This window comes from Xiphophorus maculatus, chromosome 5, assembly GCF_002775205.1.
Source record: "Xiphophorus maculatus strain JP 163 A chromosome 5, X_maculatus-5.0-male, whole genome shotgun sequence".
Classification (NCBI taxonomy): domain Eukaryota; kingdom Metazoa; phylum Chordata; class Actinopteri; order Cyprinodontiformes; family Poeciliidae; genus Xiphophorus; species Xiphophorus maculatus.
Genome location: NC_036447.1, coordinates 31399360 through 31418148, shown reverse-complemented (window position 1 = coordinate 31418148; position 18789 = coordinate 31399360).

The window sequence follows — 18789 nt, the reverse complement described above, 5'->3', positions numbered from 1 at the left end:
AGTCAACCCGTCTCTGGGCTCCAAAGGTAGAAATGTTAACATAGGACCCTTCTCTGGTACTCACAGTGTTAAAAAATTGTTCTTACACTGTATCAAATATACCCCCCCCCCTCCCCCCGGCACACACACACACACACACACACCTACACCCCCACCCCCCACACACACAAGAAACAATGGGGGTTGGAAATAAATCTTTGCGACTGCCATTCTTTTAGTTCAGTTATTTTATTTTTGTTTAATTTATGCACTACATTGCCATGAGTATTTTATTGCCTACTTTTATAAGCCCACTGTATTAACATCACATTTTTTATAAAGGTCTTTTTCTGACTCTACTGACCTTTATTTGAGAACGGTCAGACAGGAAAGTAGGTTGTGAGAGAGGGGGAAGACATGCGACAAAGGTCAGCAGACTGAGGCCTCCGCACATGGGTTGCGTGCTCCACCCCTGCTCCACTGCCGAAACTGACACCACATTCTTAATTTAAAGATATAAGTATGGCACTCGTCCACTCTTTGGAGCTACAACTATACAGCTATTCTATAAAGGTTATCTTCAGTGTTTAGAAATGGGAATACCTGACCGTTTTTCTTGGAGAACATTTGTGAGGTCAGGCCCTGATGTTTGATGTGAAGATCGGATTATCAGTCTTTGAAGACTTTGCTTTATCCTCTGGCAGACAGGCAGTCATGGTGGAAAGGTCAATTACAAACTTTCCAACACAAACCACGGCATGAAATTGGCCAAAATGAGCTGCAGTGTTAAATGTTCATTCCACTGGGAGAAAGGGAACAAGCCCAATTTATGAAAAACTCCATAATTCTGTCTCCACCAAGCTTGACACAATACAGCTAGGCAAATGTTCTGGCAAGTGCCAAATACAGTCATATTCACTGGATTTCAAGACAGAGAGGGATGATTTGTCTCTCCAGAGAACAAGTCATCAGTGTGTCAGTCCACTGGCACTTGGTGGTGTGAGGTTGGATGCAGCTGATCTGCCATGGAAAAATGTGTCATTAAGTATCTCTATGTACTATTCTTGAGCTAATCTGAAGGCCACGTGACACCTGTATGTCTGTAGCCACTAACTGAAAAACACTACACACCTCAACATCAACATCTGCTGCCTCTGCGCTGCAACTACGGCTGAGTTGCTGTTGTACTTTGTTGTGATTTCACTAACAGCTGCCAGGCTAATATGTATTGAACCAGAGATATCCTATCACAGTCTTATACTGGAAGTGATTGGAACAAATAATTTTAATAATTTGGACAGGTACCAGAAAACTCTTAGTAATTCACTAATATTTAATAAGAATACATTAAACCAAAACTGTTTGTTTGAAAAATACGGTGAAGGTTAACGATAAGCCACCTTGCATAGACAATAAAAGTTCACTATAAATAAACCACTATAAACTTTAGGACAGTATCTGCTTTCACAGAGTTACAATATTTATTTACTTGTTGATACTAATTAAAAATGTATTTATTTAGTGATACCCCCTGTAGCCACACTTTAAGACTTTCTCAAGGTGCCTTTGTTTTTGCCTTGATTCATGCATGACAAGTAATACATTTCAGCTGACTTTTCTTATATTTCATTATCAATTTGTTAAAATGTATAGTTTCCCAAGAATTGCTTATGCTTACAAGAATAAGGGAAGAGTAAATGGGAACTTTAAAGCTGATAAACCTTATACAATCTGCTGCTGTGATCTGGATCCCCCTCCTCTATTTGAATGTGTAAAAAAAATGAACTCCATTGGTCCACTGGTTACACTAGCTTTTTTCTAGCAAGTGTAGTTTTCCACCAGAAGCAAAATGACTCCATTTAAAAGACAGTTCTGATTTTTGTAGAATGTCCCATGAAGTTATCTTTAATAACAGTTTTCTTACTGTTTTCAGAAGAATCAAGTTCCTCACAGGTTGGAAGGTTGTTTCAGTAGTTGTGCTGCCTTTTGTAAGTTAAGCTGGACCAGCAAGGTTGAAAACCGCACTAGAACGCCCTCTGGTGGATATTTTGTTATGTTTTGATGACGCTGAAAAAGAATATAGATCCAAGATGGTGGAACGCGTCACCGAACAGTTCACGATTTAAGCTGATTATCATCCTAATACGTTGTGTTTCAGACAAGATTTGTTCGTAAGTGTTGGTTAATTGTAAAAGCAATAATTGTCTCTTTGTTTTATGTAACTGGTGTAAATAATTGTACGCTGGAGTCAGTTAGGAAAAGTTTTTATTTTTAGCTAGCAGCTAGAATAGCTAATTTGCTATGTTCGTTGGCTAATACTCAGTTTTGTATGTTTCAGTTTACGATGGCCAAAGTGATGGCAGTGGTCAGAGGCCACTCTTCAATAAACAAGTAGAAAAGAAACAAGTTTGGTTATTGGAGCGTCGTTTTCTGGCTGTCTAGCTGCTGAAAACTTGAAATCTCAGGGCGAGGACAGCACAGTAGTTTTCCACTAATTCCTGAGTTTTCTTGCTTTTTATCATTGTGAAAATTTTACCATTTACCATTTTACATGGCTCAATCCCTGCATCCCCATATAAAGTAAAAAATAGTGATCTAAGGAATTTCTAGATTTTAATCTAAAATAATTTACCTCCTGGCACTAATAAATTATCTAAATATTCTTTAGCTCATTACAATCTCCACAAGTCAGATGATCTTTTAGAACAAAGTTGCTCAATCTTAAGCAGTGCACTGGAGAGATCTGAGCTTCCAGATGAATTAAATAATCAAACACAGAGTTCAGGTTGGCAATAATATTCTAGATCTGATCAGAAACACAGAATCAATTTTAGATTGATTCTTTCAAAATTCAAAGAATGTTGAATTTTAGAGTCAACATTCTTTCTGGTTTGGTCAGTGTGCTGTATAACAACTTCTCAAACAGAACAAATTATTTACCTCCTTCAGTCACAGACAGACGTGAGATAATAATTACTTAAATATGCCTAGATACAGGCTTCTGTTGCTGTGGGTTTGTCAAAATTTAATAAGTTGATAATATGACTGCCTTGAGTTTTCGTTTTTGCTCCACTACCCTCAAAGAATAAATTATTGCTGCAGCAGCCCAAGAATCACCTGGTGAACATGAATGCTCAATAAGGCTGTCCAGCTGGCATGGGAGGTATGTTAAGCTGATTTGAAATGAGGAGAATTCAGGAGTGGTGTGAGCTGAAAAGGTCCTGTTACAAGGGACCCTTGGGACGAGCTCTGGGAAGCCTCAAAGGAATACTTAGAAATTATTTTGGTAACTCTAACAGAGAAGCAAAATCACTGACCTGCTTGGGCTGTTCAGGTACAGGGACACACACGTCTTAAGCCAGATTACTGAGTGAAGGAGGGGACGGTACAAATTTTACAGAGATTTCATGGCTGCAAGTTATATAGACTTGGAGGTACTACTTAGATATTCATGAAGCTCTGTTTTTCTCAGTGGTGGTCAGAAAGTAAGTTTATTATCAGAGGGAGCACTTTTACCTGAAGTTTACCTTGAAATACAGATTATACAGCTCGCTGGGAATCAAAATGAATTTTTTGTTTGGAACTACAAACAGTAAATTTCTTTTGTTTGGAAAAAATAAATCTATTAAACACAGCTTCAACTGAGATTTCAATACCGCCTCTAATTTTTTGCCCAAATATTCCAGTTCTCTTTTAGTCTGACTTTAGCAAATTCTTACACAAAGTTTAGAGGTTTAAGGGGATTTCTGCCTTCTAGATGAGCGTGTGTGTTCATCTGGAAGAAAGGGATTCTGTCTTTCAATGAGATGAGACCCTTACCTTCACCCAGAGCTAATTTGAGGCCTAAGTGTGGAGAACATGAAATATTTTTTAAAGCAACCGGGGAATATGTTAATCTATACTTTATATCTAACTCTGTAGGATCCTGATAATTTCCTTCATTGATCTTCATGTTTTGTGATTTGCATGTTGCACTATTTACAATAATAGCTGTCTGATAAAGTACTTACATACTATGATATTGTATCAAAATTAGTGTGAAATAGGTTAAAATAGTTAATGTAAATTCGAAAAAAGAAAAAAAAGATTTGTCAGACTTACTCAAAAATGTTATGTCAAGTGGCTCCACATAACTTTTTTAAGTTATAGTGCTTGATAAACATGAATAAATTATGCAAATAGTTGCCTTAAATTTCTAAAGTAGATAGGGCAGAATATTTTTATCAGTGTATTTTTATTGTTTTCATTTGCAAAAAGGAAATACAAATGCAAATTTCAGAAAGTTTTCCCAGGCTAAAGAGCTTTGGTCGTAACTTTCTCTGGGGGTGGTAAACTTGACCCATCAGCATCTGTTGCAACGATCGATCGTTCCTCTCCAAAACCCACAATATTCTCTCACCACGCCAAACATCAGAGGAGTTTGGGGAATTTGTTAATCCAGTGTAAATGTATTTTGTGGATTTGTAACAGCTTATCCCTGTTTTCCCTGAGGTGCCCTGTCAAAGGTGCCAGGGTCACAGTTTTGAGCTGTTCACCCTCAGTAAAACTGTGTTCCTTCACCCGGAATCAAATCAACCCAAATCCCATGGGAAGAACTGGAGGAAGTTACAGAAATGCTTCCAAAGAAAGTAACTGGGAAAAGTCATCCGGTCTTGGCTTTGATAAATATCACTAAAGTGGATGGGTAGAGGCATGAAAAATTACTTTATATATATTTTCAGGCAGTTATCACTTCAAATGAGTCAGGGTTCTTCCTGGATTAATTCTGCATTCTTTAGCTCTTATCCTTTAAACACTGTTATTTTATTTTTTTTACATTTCAATGTTTTACTCAAAGTTACAACTCTGATGATGAAAGATCTTTTTCATGCTGTAAATTGTGCAGCAGTTTGCTCAAATTCATACCCACTTCAGATCTAATATCCAAAAGGTCAACATGATTTGTAATTCTTTCCCAAAAGTATTTACACCCCCTAAGCTTTTCTACATCTGCAGAACAGAAAAGTAGTAAATACCTGCTTTGTTTTTGTTTGATAAACATCAGCTGTGTGGAATATGTTCTGTGGTTTTATGCCCAAGTGCTCACACTTAAATCATTTTAATTGGTGAGAATTACATAATATTTATTAAAACATAGAAAGACAGTATACTTTACTTTTAACCACATCTGCAGTAGCCTACACATTCCCTTCCTATGCAATTTCATTCCATTCTAATTGCTTTTCACTCCTCCACCTGGACTTTCTCCCAATTAAGTGGATTTCTAAGGTAGATGTTCTACTGGACCAATCAGCAGAGAGAAGAATGATGACGTTGATCTTCTGCGCTGCTTTAGAATTGTCTGCTTGTAGTTCTAGCAATGGCGGCGGAGGAAGTGAAGGAAGCCATTCAGTCTGTGTTGGTCACAATTCCAAACATTAACAACTAGGTAAATTTTAAAACTTCAACACAGTCCACACCTACAGGAAGCAATGATTTCTCAAAAGCTGAGAGTCTCAGACCCTCTGGACCCTCAGCTGGATTTTACCAGGCTACAACTGTAGTAAAATTCATAACATGTATTTACAATCTCACAACAGTAGGTCATCTACCTTGATGCTATTGGACCATTAAAGCAGCAGTACTTCTTTGAAATATCTAAAATACAAGAGGTCCTGCATATATCATGATTTAACACATCCATTAAATCATGATAAGCATTCTTGTAGCATCCTTGGTGAAAGCCATATGAATATGTTGTTGACCAGCAACAACAAGAGTGGAAGAAGTCACTGAACCCTGTATGCATGTAAACTACTAAGGTGGATATATCAAAGCTTTTGGTTTAGCCCTGAGTTCATTTTGTTGTTGGTATCTTTAATGACTTGGTGGGGTTAGTCCCCAATGGTAAAACAAAGCATTTTTTGTGCTGCATGAATCCACAACACATAAGCAAGAGTAAATTATTGTGACATTCTTAACTCAAATATCTTCTGACCTCAAAACTCGCCCGTCGTCTGAAGGAAGGCTAACTGAAAGAGACCAGTTTCTCAGTGGGTATCGTGTTCTGATGAAAATGATCCAGAACGTAGTGCAACATATAAGTGTTTGTGACTTATCTGTAATTCATGCATTAATAAGTGCAAGACTTGGTATGAATAAATGCATGAATTAATGCATGACATACGAAGTCATGAGGGTCCATGCTAATGAAAGGAGCTTGATGTGTTAACTCTATACTTGGCACATAAAAAAGTCTTAGTTAATATCATTAAACACAAGGGTGATACATTAATTAGCTTGTGAGGTCAAGTGAGTCCCCAGCCTTGTTTCATCAAGACACAGATAAGAGAAAATAACAAGTGAGGAATTTTGTTCAGTTAAGTCATCGTTTCTGTGATTTTGGTCAGAACTACATCTGATTTGACTTTTGAAGTGGATATTTCTCTGCAGGTTAAATCTATCTTAGATGTTTCTCTCTTCAGCACCGGGGAATTCCTTTACTATCAGACACCTGTTCACTTATTGAACCCTAAAGATTTCATTCTATAAAATGTAAAGCTCAAGGGATTATAAAACAATTGCCTGAGGGAATATAATGCCAAGGGTTCATTTTCAACTATGTGCCACCTCAAAGCTGCTGCTTGAATGTTTTGATTTTTTTAATGAACTACTGTTAAAATGTAATCTATGCTGCTCAAGCTGTTTTATTCACAGCATGGCTTTGCATGCAGTGAATTCAGACACATAGAACTTTTTCACATTTTTCACAAACTTTAATGTATTTAAAGTGAATTTTTATCTAACATGTTAACAAAAAGCAGTATATATTAATGTGGCAGTACAAGTTATAATTGTTGTATTTAAGGTTATGCCCTCTACAAGTTAATTAGAGGTTATCTCTCTTCCTCTACTTGGCCAAACTGTTTGTTTCCGGTGTTGTACGATGTGGGACGGCTGCTTCCCCCAGTGGCACTGAATTCTCTTCACCACTCTGCCTCTTGGATGGGATCTTAAAGCTAAGCGACTGAGATATTCTGAATTACTATTCGTCCATGATTTGTCTTTTTGATGTATCCTGTTAGCTAGCACTGTGATGTCTGCTCTACTAATTATAATTGACTACATGTGCTGAGTACTTGCTGCTGCTTCATCAGCGCTGGAACACACGTCCTGTCAGCTGCCTTGGTGGGTCTATTCTATACACCCAGTTTAGCAGATATTTGTGTGAGAGTTTGATTGTAACCACATGTTTGCTAATTGCTTCTGGCTAGTCTGAAGGAGCTGAAGGGTAGCTTCAGGGGAGGTCTGCTCTGTGAGGTGGAAGTTTGGAAACTGCAGGTTCGGTCTGCATTTGAGTTCTTTACTACCACAAAAATTTAACAGAAAAGGAACTACAGCTGAATGGTTGCCATGGAGATTAAAGGATTTGTCAAACACGCATAAAATAATCAAAGCCACACTCAAGGTATGTTTTTGTTGAGAGAATAGTATCACAACATGATGTAAAGCTCAAAGTAAATTTTAGATAATTGTTAGAATTATTATGTTTTGTTATCCTTCTTACATTAGTAGTTTTATATTACTAGTTGCTTTGTATTTAAAGGTTTAGTGTTCTCACCCCAGAGAGGAGGAACTTGTTAAACTGTGTGTAAGACATAGCTACCCTTTCCTTGACCTCAAGCATGTTTTTGCAGGTGCTTCTTTAGGAGAACTTTCTGACATATTCCTTAGTTGCCTCTAATTGTCTGTGTGTAGAATTTAGTTTCTGTTTCCCTTCCTTGTTATCAGGGTAGCCCCCCCCTTTTTGTTAAGATCACTCTCCCACATTCCATTCACTTCCTTTCCCTGATAATAAAAAGACAAGTTCAGCAGCAGAATGGCAGAACGCAAGGAGATCGACTTGTAGGAGCTGATCCTCTGTGCCTTCTCAATTCTTGCAAGAATTTGAATTTGAAAACTAAGTATCATTGTCTGTGGTTCTTTTTATATAGGTTGAGAAAATACCTATCAATAATACTGCCCCCCCTTTTTTTTTTCCTCCGAAGAGTTTTTGCAGCACTAGTGGCTCGTATTTTTTCGACAGTAGGGAGGAAGACACACGGCAAAGGTCATCAGGACCGGGAGTCGAACCCACGACGTCTGCGTCGAGGACTAAGGCTTCCAAACGTGGGGCGTGCTAACCCCCTGCACCACCACAGCACGCCCCATAATACTGCCCCTTTAAAAGAAAATAAGGATAAAAGATATTACTAGGGTAGTTCCATTTCTGTTATGTTTTGTGGTACAAAAGGACCCAAATGCAGACCAAATTGGAGCTGAAATTGGAGTACTTTAATAAAATGAGAGAACTTGCTGGGAAAATGTTGAAAGAGCAAGTCATGAAACATCTTCCAATACTTCTTTTGACGTAGCTATATCCATAAGGGCTTCTACAAAACTATAATATTGCCAGATGAAAGTTGACAGTTTTAAATTGTGATCTGCCAATATGTTCTGCATCATTTGAAGCCAGTTTTGTGGATGCAGCCAACACCCACTCAAACATCTGCTAACATTTATAGGTTGGTCTTTCAGAATGTTTTCCTCCAAAAAGCCTAAACTATGGGAGTCAAGATTAACTCATGGGTAAAGTGATGTTTGTATTTTGTCAGTGATGATGTAAACTGATTTTCAGTGTATTTCTACAGATGGAATGATAGTCTAAATTCATTCCTGGGTGACCCAAAATGCCAACACGTAATTTAACAAAATCATCACAATGTCACATTGGCGATGTCTCTGGTCAATGCTTGCTCAGAAAACTACACATGTATTTTGAAGAAAAGCTTTCTTCTGTAAACACAAATAAATCAAGCAGGTTTCTGTCAGTGACAGACCACAAGCCACAAAGCATTTTGTTGCCAATAATTTCTCTAACTATAATTTATCAAAGAATACCAGATGAAACAATGGCATTGGTGATGCTTTAACTTTGGAATTGTCTTGACAGGCTTTGGTTTTGGAATTGGTTACTAGCTGGACAAATCTTTATCAGCTAGTAACCAATGACAACCTTAAAACCTGAAAACTGACCTCATTTCTCATCTCTATCCATCATCTCGAACTCCATCATCTCTTATCCCTACCACCTTCAAACATTATCACCTGCTTCTACATCCCTTCCATATCCAGAAACTCAGAATCATCAAGCAATCATTCAAATAAAAACCAATATTACTCTTCTGCTGCACATGATGCTGGTGTAATTATACTCAACTACTAACTAAGAAGTACCTTTTTAAATAATTGGTTGGTGTTAACTGTTTTTCATTCAGATACTGTAATATAAGGATAACACCTGATGAGATACACTGTAAAGATTGCCAGACCATCTTGATTACCAACCTGGGCTCTTTGTGTATGGAAGTTGCATGTGTTCCCTGTTCATGTCTGGATTTTTTCTCAAAATTCTCCAGACTCCTACTTCAGTCCAAACACATATCTGTTAGGTTAACTGTTCAAGAAGTGACCGACCACACAACCCATCAAAACCCATCAAAACAAAAGACAAGCCAAAGATGAGCCAGCTGAGGGACAACAGTTTTGTTGTTTTATATCTGACTCCAAGTTGCTCAACTGCGAACCTTCAGAACTGACAAAAACTTCAGAAAAACCTGAGCAAAGGTCCAGTTTCTTTCAATTTAGTTGATTGTAGCAGACATGACCTGGATGACTGAGGATATACACAGGCATGCTGTGGTACATTTTGGAGACATTAATAAACTTCCTTATTTTGTGAAAGTATTCACAGTTTACTCATAAACACTGAAGTAGTAGTGAGTTTGCAAAGGCGTCTGCATTTGCATTTTGTATGTACTTACTCATGCAAAGCTAACATAACCTAACATTAAGTTCATTTTTTCTCCCCTTTTGCTAAAGGCTAAAAATATGTGTGTTCTCACTGTGATATCATATTATCTTACTTCCTGTGACTCTCTGTGTATGAAGCTGTGCATGTGTAGGTGCACAAGGATTATGATGCAGAGTTCACTAGGGTGCTTACCTCTTATTTTGGCTTTTTTTAGGAACAGCCATAACAGCTCTCTCTCTTGAATGCACACACACGCGCGCGTACACACAAGAGATACACACAACGTGATTACACTTCAGTGGGTAGAGAACCCTTTTAAGCAGTGCTTCCCTCTCTGTCTCCATGCTGTAGATCACTAAGATGGCGGTTGTCAGTGTCAGCAACATGAGCTGAGTGCATGTGGGCTGATGTCAGTGTTTCTGCAGCTCTTACAGGTATGATGTGATGAAACAAGACTTGACAGGTCTGAAAAAGGAGGTGGGCAGCCATGGAGCTGAGAGGCCATAGAAGTCAAGTTTGTTTGGTCCTTCTGTCACACTTTTCCCCAACTATGATCTTATTATTCTAATTTGATGACTGTCACCATTCGGTCTCCCTCTTGTTCCTTTCCTGATTCTCCTTTTATGATGTTTGGCAGCCTCTCTGCCTTTCTTCTGCTCTCTGTATCTCTGTCTCTGTCTCTGTCCTCTTCTTCCTGTGCGCGCCCCCTCATCTCTTTCCTCCTGTGGTTTGATCAGTGGGAGCAAAATCTCAGCAGGAGTATTTAAGGAAAGAGAAGACCCCCTCTTTTATTTTCCCTTTCTTTTCCCACTTTCTCACATTTCTTTGTGCTCGCATTTCCTCTTCTTCCTCTTATTTTATTCTCACCTTAAAATTTCTCCTTTGCTTCTCTTTCTAACAGTTCCATGTGTTTTTCATGCAAAATTCCTCAAAGTGTAGAGATTTTCCTCAGTAACCACGCATGTATGCAGGTCTGTGAGGGGAACTTAAAGTGTTTGAAGCAAGAGCGTACAGTAGTACTGTTCACTTACACACCCAGAGAGTTGCTTCTGAATCACTCAGACTAATATGGCCTTAAGGTGCAGCTCCAGAGACCAACCACATCTGTGAGTAATTCTGGTGCGTTTTCTCAGAGAAATCTGAGTCTGCAAAGGAAAGTAAATGCAGAAAGTAATTATTATTGTGGCGGAGAGGGTTAGCACGCCCCACGTTTGGAGGTCTTAGTCCTCGACGCAGACATCGCGGGTTCGACTCCCGGCCCCGACGACCTTTGCTGCATGTCTTCCGCCCTCTTTCCTGTCTGCCTACTGTCACAAAAAATACGAGCCGCAAAAACTCTTCAGAGAAAAAAAAAAGAAAGTAATTATTATCTATATTCTAGTTATTTGAGATCCAATGCATTAAGCAGCCTCATATTTAAAGGGACAGTTCACCATGTTTGAAAGAGTTTTGTTGAAAGACTATTCAGTCCACTTCAGTTTATCTTCAGTGCAAATATCGATACGGCTAAAATTCAACTCATGAGAGGACCAAACTGTGTCTATGCAGTTTAAATGTTTTCCTCTGACAAATAGAGATTTTCCCAAACAATAAGGTAAAACTGAGACTGACTGAGAAAGATCAAAATTAGCAGTTCAAGACGAGTTCATGCACTTTACAGGTTATATTGCTTACCTGCTATTTCTACAAAGTTGGTGGCCTTAACTCATCATTTTCTTTGTTGCAATGTCACCTGCTCTCATTATTCTCCTTGTATGTAAGTCATTGAATGTCACTAGCCATGTAGCATGGCTAGTGCTACATGGCACTATTTTTAGTGCTATCTAGCACTAAAAATATCTATTTTTACTATCACTCATAACAAACAGTCAACACATTTAATACATTTAAATGTTATAACAAGCTTACTGTAACATTTCTCCCTAAATATTTGTACCTGCATTAGAATCTTTGCTTTTTCTGGTGGTTTGTGAGATTTGTTGCGATTATTAGTTTTTAAAGAAAGCTATGTTTGGGAAAATGACAAGCTTGATAAACATGCCTTGCTCTGAATGATTGTCAAGCAGTTAAGAATCCAGAAAAACAATTCATTGGTGAAATTTCAGACAAAAGCACATAGTTTTGATTCTTCTTTTGAAAGAAAACATCATTCAAATTCAATTCAAATTCAAAAATACTTTATTGATCACAAAGGGAAATTAATGTTGTAACTCATTTAATTAAAGAGCTACGGTAGACAGTGATGGTTGTTGGCAACAGTCTGTATTACTGTGAATTTGAACAAGCCTCTGACTGAAAACACTCTGTTTGCCCAAGACAGTCTCATGTAGAGGACGGTCAGGATTGTCCATAATTTTCTTGATTTTATGAAGAATCCTTCTTTGCATTATCATCTCCAGAAGTTCTACAGTCCTCACCAGAACAGAACCAGAACAGAACCAGCCTTCTTTATCAGGGTGTTGAGCCTTTTTAGGTCTCTGGCTCTGATGCTGCTGCTCCAACAGATAACAGCAGAGATGACGCTCTCAACAATAGACTGATAGAAGATCTGCAGCATCTTGCTGCAAACCTTGAAGGATTTTGGCTTCCTCAGGAAGTCCAGTCTGCTCTGTCCCTTATTATAGATGGTTCACTGTTGCGTCTCCAGTCCAGTCTGTTGTCCAGATGAACACCGAGGTATTTATATTCTTCAACTACCTTCACTTTTTCTCCCATGATGGAAATAGGATTTGATCTAATCCTGTTTCTACTGAAATCAACAATAATCTCCTTTGTTTTGTTTACATTTAAGATGAGATGATTGTTCCCTCCATGACACAAAGGAGTCCACCAGCTCTCTGTACTCAGCCTCTTGTCCATCTCTGATTCAACCGACAGCTGCAGAGTCATCTGAGTATTTCTGGAGATGACAGAAGTTGGACTTGTGCTGGAAGTCTGAAGTGTACGTTACTTCATCTTAAAATCTAATTTTACACCTTTCAGCAACATTCTACGTTAGAGTTAGAAATTGTAGACATCATTGGACAATGTAAATCTGTTTTGAAAGAGATCTTAGAGATGATAAAAGTGTTCATAACAATCTAAAAGACAAAGTACCATCCTTTTACCGTTTGGAATACTGTCATTTAATTTCTTTGCATAGCCAAGTTTTCTAACTTGAACCACTTTTGTATTGGTACAATGATAGAAAATATCAAAGTTTAATTAGGTAACATTTTGCTCACTGTACCAGCAAACCCATTTTGTGGATATATTTTAAAAAGTTTCAACCCAGTGCTGTTAACAGTGTAGATAAATATGCGAATAAGGGTAAACAAGGTACGAATTTTGCTGGTTCCTGAGCGCATGGACGGTTGGAGCATTTTGTTGAGGAAGTTGCAGCGTGTGGGTGTAAACAAAGGCCAAACTTCAGCCGCAGGCCTGTTTACTCTGTTCTGTTTATATCTCATGCCATTTAAAGTACATGTTCAAATGTTTCTAAAACTTATTAAATGTGTTTTTCTGTATGATTAGCTAAACTTATTGTGTTCCACATCAGCTATGTTTCTTCTAGACACTGAAGTATTTCTAGTGATGATGTTATGTCGTTGTTACATGTCACTGTGGTCTGCAAAGTAACATATTTAACCATGTTATTAGGACTGAGCGTCGTTTCCCTATGCTGAGGCTCAGAACACATTACACAAGACAAAATTGCTCATTAAATCTGACAAGTATTCTCATCGAGCTGCAGAATGATGCCTGACAGCTTCACACACTTCATCAAGTATTTAATGCATACTCCGTTTTATACATGGCTGTCTGTGTGCGATGCAGATCTGTGAGTCTGTGCCTGGGTGTTAGTGCAAAGGAACAGCTCTTGATAAAACCACCGAAATGACAGAAAACAGCAGTGCATCCTCTCAGTCTCCTCTCACTCATACACACAGATGAGGCCTCTGGAGTTCAGTTTGCTCTGTTGCCGAGGGCACTGAGCCTTTGTGGGGCAGTCCATTGTGGGAATGCGTAAGACCATGAAGAGCACAGAACACTGAGTAAATGGATAAGAGGAAGAAATTGCATAAAAACATTTGTGGAGAAGAATAAATGTTCTGTAATTTCTTAGCAGATGAATTTAGTCTAAAGAATCAATATTGTTGTTGCTAAAATTGCTTAATGTGGATGAATAAAATTTGAACATGGGGTTTCATCAGAGGACATCTGACTTACTTGGGCCATATTTGTTTTTGTGTGTGTGTGTGTTGTTTTGTATCGCATATCAACCCGTCACAATTAAAACTAGTCCTTTGGATCTAGTTCAGAAAGAAACAAGAAGTAAAAGCTACCAGGCCGCAGTTCTATCAGATCAGCAAACTAGTAGCACAAACTGATGGCTATATCTGTCAGACAAGTATATACTGTGATTACCACATGCTTTTATTTAATCAGCAACAAAACACCATGACATAGAAGTTAGATCATCATAAACTTCATTATTAACAGCAGTATGACATCCTGACTTAACAGTTAACCGGTCAGACCATCATCAAAGAACAGGTTGACTGTAGTTGCAACTAGACCCTGCTGCAACTACAGAAGCAGGGTCTGGATGCTGTAGTCACTAGATGTATATTAATCTAGTTATCATTAAAAACAATTTATTGACTTATTTTTTGTTGTATCTTGTTATGTCTGCTGAACTGACAGCTCCTCTAAATGTCACAAACCACTGAATGCGCATGTATACTCACTGCATGCATGCTACTCTGACAACATATGCTGATCTGACAGAACACCTTATTCTGATTTTTATTACAGGGTTTTTATTTGGCATAATTTGGTCCACACTCCTCACCAGCTGATGGCGATAATTCTCCATTAAGTTGTTTGTCAACCACCATAAAACACAAAGTAGAAGAAAAAGAACCAATCACCACCCCTCGAATATTTTTCAGGCAAAGGAGCATTTTTAGGTTCCTTTATTTACGTTTTGTTTCCAGTTTCGGCTGTGTTCCTTATGCTGCTGTTCTTGTGGGATTAACATTAGTTTCCTGTTATTCCTTTAAAAACATTGAGACTCAGTGGAGTATAGTATGCAAAGTAAAATACATGTATATATCTGTTGGTTTGCGATCCGAAATCAGACAAAGTCCAGCCATTATAGAGCTCTAAATCTTTTCTGTATCAGTTCTTTGCACATTACACTACCATTTTCAAACTGACAAACATTCCAAACAAGAGGGAGCCACCCATCTGATTCAAACCACCTGGCTTTTAAAGCATAGCCAGGACTAATTAAGGGGCGGAGACAACAATTACATTTCCAGGTAAACGAAAGAACAAACATTTGTGCTAAACAATATTCCTAAACAAATATTTACAGAATTACAACTAACAATTTAACACAAACAAAAATAAGCTGGGACAAAACAAAAAATAAAACAAACATCTCTCCTTCTCAAAGAATGGACCTTCCCAGTAAGGTCAATTGGAAACACCAGGTCCTAGGCATCACTGCTCATGGGCGCGCCTCCATGGCAACACATGACCTCAAAGGAAAGAGGATGATCAAAACAAAATATTAAATAAAGCAACAATACAGGAAGCACAAAAAACAACAACACCTGTTGAGGGGGGGTAAATCCCTCACACTATCCTAAGAATATGTTAGGATCTGGGCTCTGGGGAGCCTTTTTGTCAGTTTCTCTCATCCTTTTGTTCATCCACCTTTTCCCATCTGTCCCTGCTTGTTTTCCTCTTTTTTTATTTGCTCATCCTAACAAGTGAGATTCACACCAACGAGGTCATAGCAGATTACAGGAGGTCCAGGAGGACAATGCACCCACCTCTTACAATTTAAGAGGAGGTGGTGGAGGGATGTGGATGTTCAAATCGTGGACATCCATGTTACCTCAGACCTGATCTGGTCACTGAACACCGCTTTTCTGATGAGGAAGGCCAAACAAAGACTCTTCTTACTCAGGAAATTGAAAAGTGCTGGCCTTCCTGCTCATGTTACTCAGCAACCTTGGATGGGCACAGGATAAGAACAAGGGGGCCGAATGTCATTCACATTGGTCCTCAATACAGGCACACCACAGGGCTGTGTGCTTAGTCTGGTATTTTTACTCTGTCCACCCACGACTGCGAAGCTATCCACTTTTCTAACAGGGTTCTAAAATTTGCTATCAGACCCACTACGGTGGTATAATCTGCAGATAATTATAAGACCCTGTCCAGAGAGGAGATCCCATACCTGTCCCAGTGGCGTTCACTGAACAACCTAGTGCTGAACAATTTCTCTGTCTATTGCCGGCCTCACAACCCTTCCCCTGCATTAGTAATCATCACAACAGAACAACCTAATGAAGAAGGCTGGTTCTCTTGTGGTTCTGTTCTGGGTACAACTGTGGAACCTCTTAAGATGACGATGCAAAGAAGGTGTAGCGGCTAAAATTCTGTATTTTAGGCTACTGGTTGCTGCTGTTCCTGGTAAGCGTTGGTTTTCTGTGTGCTCAATCAAGATTTCCCGATCTTCAGTTTGACTTATAATCATAAAGTCATTTATTTTCTGTAGAATTTCAATTGTCTTGCCATTTCAATTTAGAACCACATAAATCAGCTGTAACTCAAAACCAAGCACAGTAGAAAAGCGTTTGCCTCTTCCCATTAGCAACACCTGAACAGAATCCCACTTGACCTTAAATAACCTCATCCCCCTTGAGACATACTCAGAACTGAAAATGAAATGCGCCCCTTGGTGGCGATAAACACAGGAAAAGATAAATGGCTCCTACAGAAGGATTTTACATAAAATCGAGAAACTTATGGACAAACCCTGATCATCCTCTTCATGAGAATGTCTCAGAAGAACAGAGTGTCTTCAGTCAGAGGCTTGTTCAAATTCACAGTAATACAGACCTCTACAGGAGATCTTTCCTGCCAATAGCCATCACTATCTACAATAACCCTTTGAAGAATCTTTAATAATATGAGTTACAACATTTAATATCCCTTTGGGATAAAAAAAATTTTTAAAAAATTGTATTTTAATTGAATTGAATTGAATCACAGCACAAGTACATTAAAATCAGATATTCTTGTTATCAACATGCCACTCCATAAAATTGCCCTAAGTTCATCCTCCTCTGCTGCTGAAGAACACTAGTTTCTATAGAAATTCATGCAAACAAAAACCCTTAAACCAGGGGTGCCCAAAGTGGGTCTTCGAGGGCCGGCATCCTGCATGTTTTAGTTCTCTCTCTGGTTTAACGCACCTGGATCAAATGATGGCTTGTTAGAAGGCCTAAAAAGAACACTGAGATGCTGAAAAGGTTGTTACTACCTCCAGGGAGAGAACTAAAACTTACAGGATGCCGGCCCTCGAGAACTGACTTTGGGCACCCCTGCCTTAAACTAACATTGTGGCTTTCAGTGTAATCATGTAGGTCACCGAATGAATCCTTCCACAATGGCAATTACATGGATTGCTTAAATGGAGAACCATTCTCTTGGCTGAAGTGTAAGATTTTTTGTGGTCTGAATGTTTCCAGCTGAGTTGGATGTCAGCCTAAATGGCAAACATAATCAATCCCTCCAGGTGGTCTTATGACTCACTTCTTTTAGTTTTTATTCAGCCTTCAATAATGTTTTTTGATTCCTCCGCGCTGCAATAAGCTTTGTAAACAAATTATTTAAGTAAGGTAGTTGTGTTTTTTAAATCTTTTTTTTCCAACTTACTGGAACTTTGCCAACCTTAACTTTCTTGCTGTCAGATCTGGAACAAACTCAGCTGTGATTACAATGGCAACTGACAACAGTGTGAAGCATATTTAGGAAAACGGTGTTGACATATTGACTTGTTTTTTTTAGATCGGTGACCCAACATTGTTCAATAGTGTCATGGAAGCAGACAGCTGGGTAAGAGGACCAGGAATCTGTTCATTTATCATTATCAGTTACACCGGCGCTTTTTATGCGGTGACAAGCCAAGATATCTGCTGTGAATGGGTCTATTGAATCTGGCAAACAGCTGCTGAACCATGTTGCTCAACTCCCTTATTGTTTCCTCTGTTACTGAGAAACTCTGTACCTCTCCGACAGATGTCAGTGTGGGAGGCTGACATCTCTCAGCAAGTCGACCCTTGTTCTTTATGCAAATCAAGCAAAGACAAAGGCTTAAAAACTGTTTGTATGAAGGATTAGCTAAAAGACTCAGACAACTGAAATCCTGTCATCCTCTTTACTGGATATTGGGGGTGGTAGCAGCCACCCAGTAACTGCAGATAGAGCAACAAAGACACTAGTTGCTTTTAATCATAAAAGCTGTGCATGCTGCAAAGCTAAGCTTTTTTGTACCAATCATATTTGGTGAGAGAACGTTTGGCAGATCAATTAAAATGAAAATCAAAGGCGACACCAACAGAAAAGGATGAGACCATAAAGGGTTAGATTAGATTTTTTTGATGTGGAGTCACTGCTAAAATCTGTATCCATCCTGATTAGATATTAGCTTCATTTATGCTCAGATCACTTCATAAACCTTAACCTGCTCATGGGACAATTTGATGATTCAGGATACCAACAGCAGCAACAATGAGACCAACAACAGAACCATAGTGTAGCTGTGATGAAAATTTACATTTACTCATAATGCCCCCCTGCAGCCCCCCCAAAAAAACAACAAAAAAAAACTGTAAAAGAGCAGTTCAGATGAGTCATCAGAAGTCCAAAATTAGTATTAATAAGAACCAGAACACACATTCTGTATATTCTGGTAAAAAAAATGATGTGTCTATGATAAAGTCAGAAAGCTATCACTCAGGCTGAGAGCTATTCAGCATCACCAGACCTACAGTCAGCATGAAGTGTCTCAAATGCCTTGGACAGTTCCAGCTCGGCTGGCCGCCCCCCAGTCAGCACTGTGGACAGAGACATGGAGCTACAAATGAACAAAAATCAAAAAGATATGCAAACTTTAAGCTTCTCTAGCAACATAA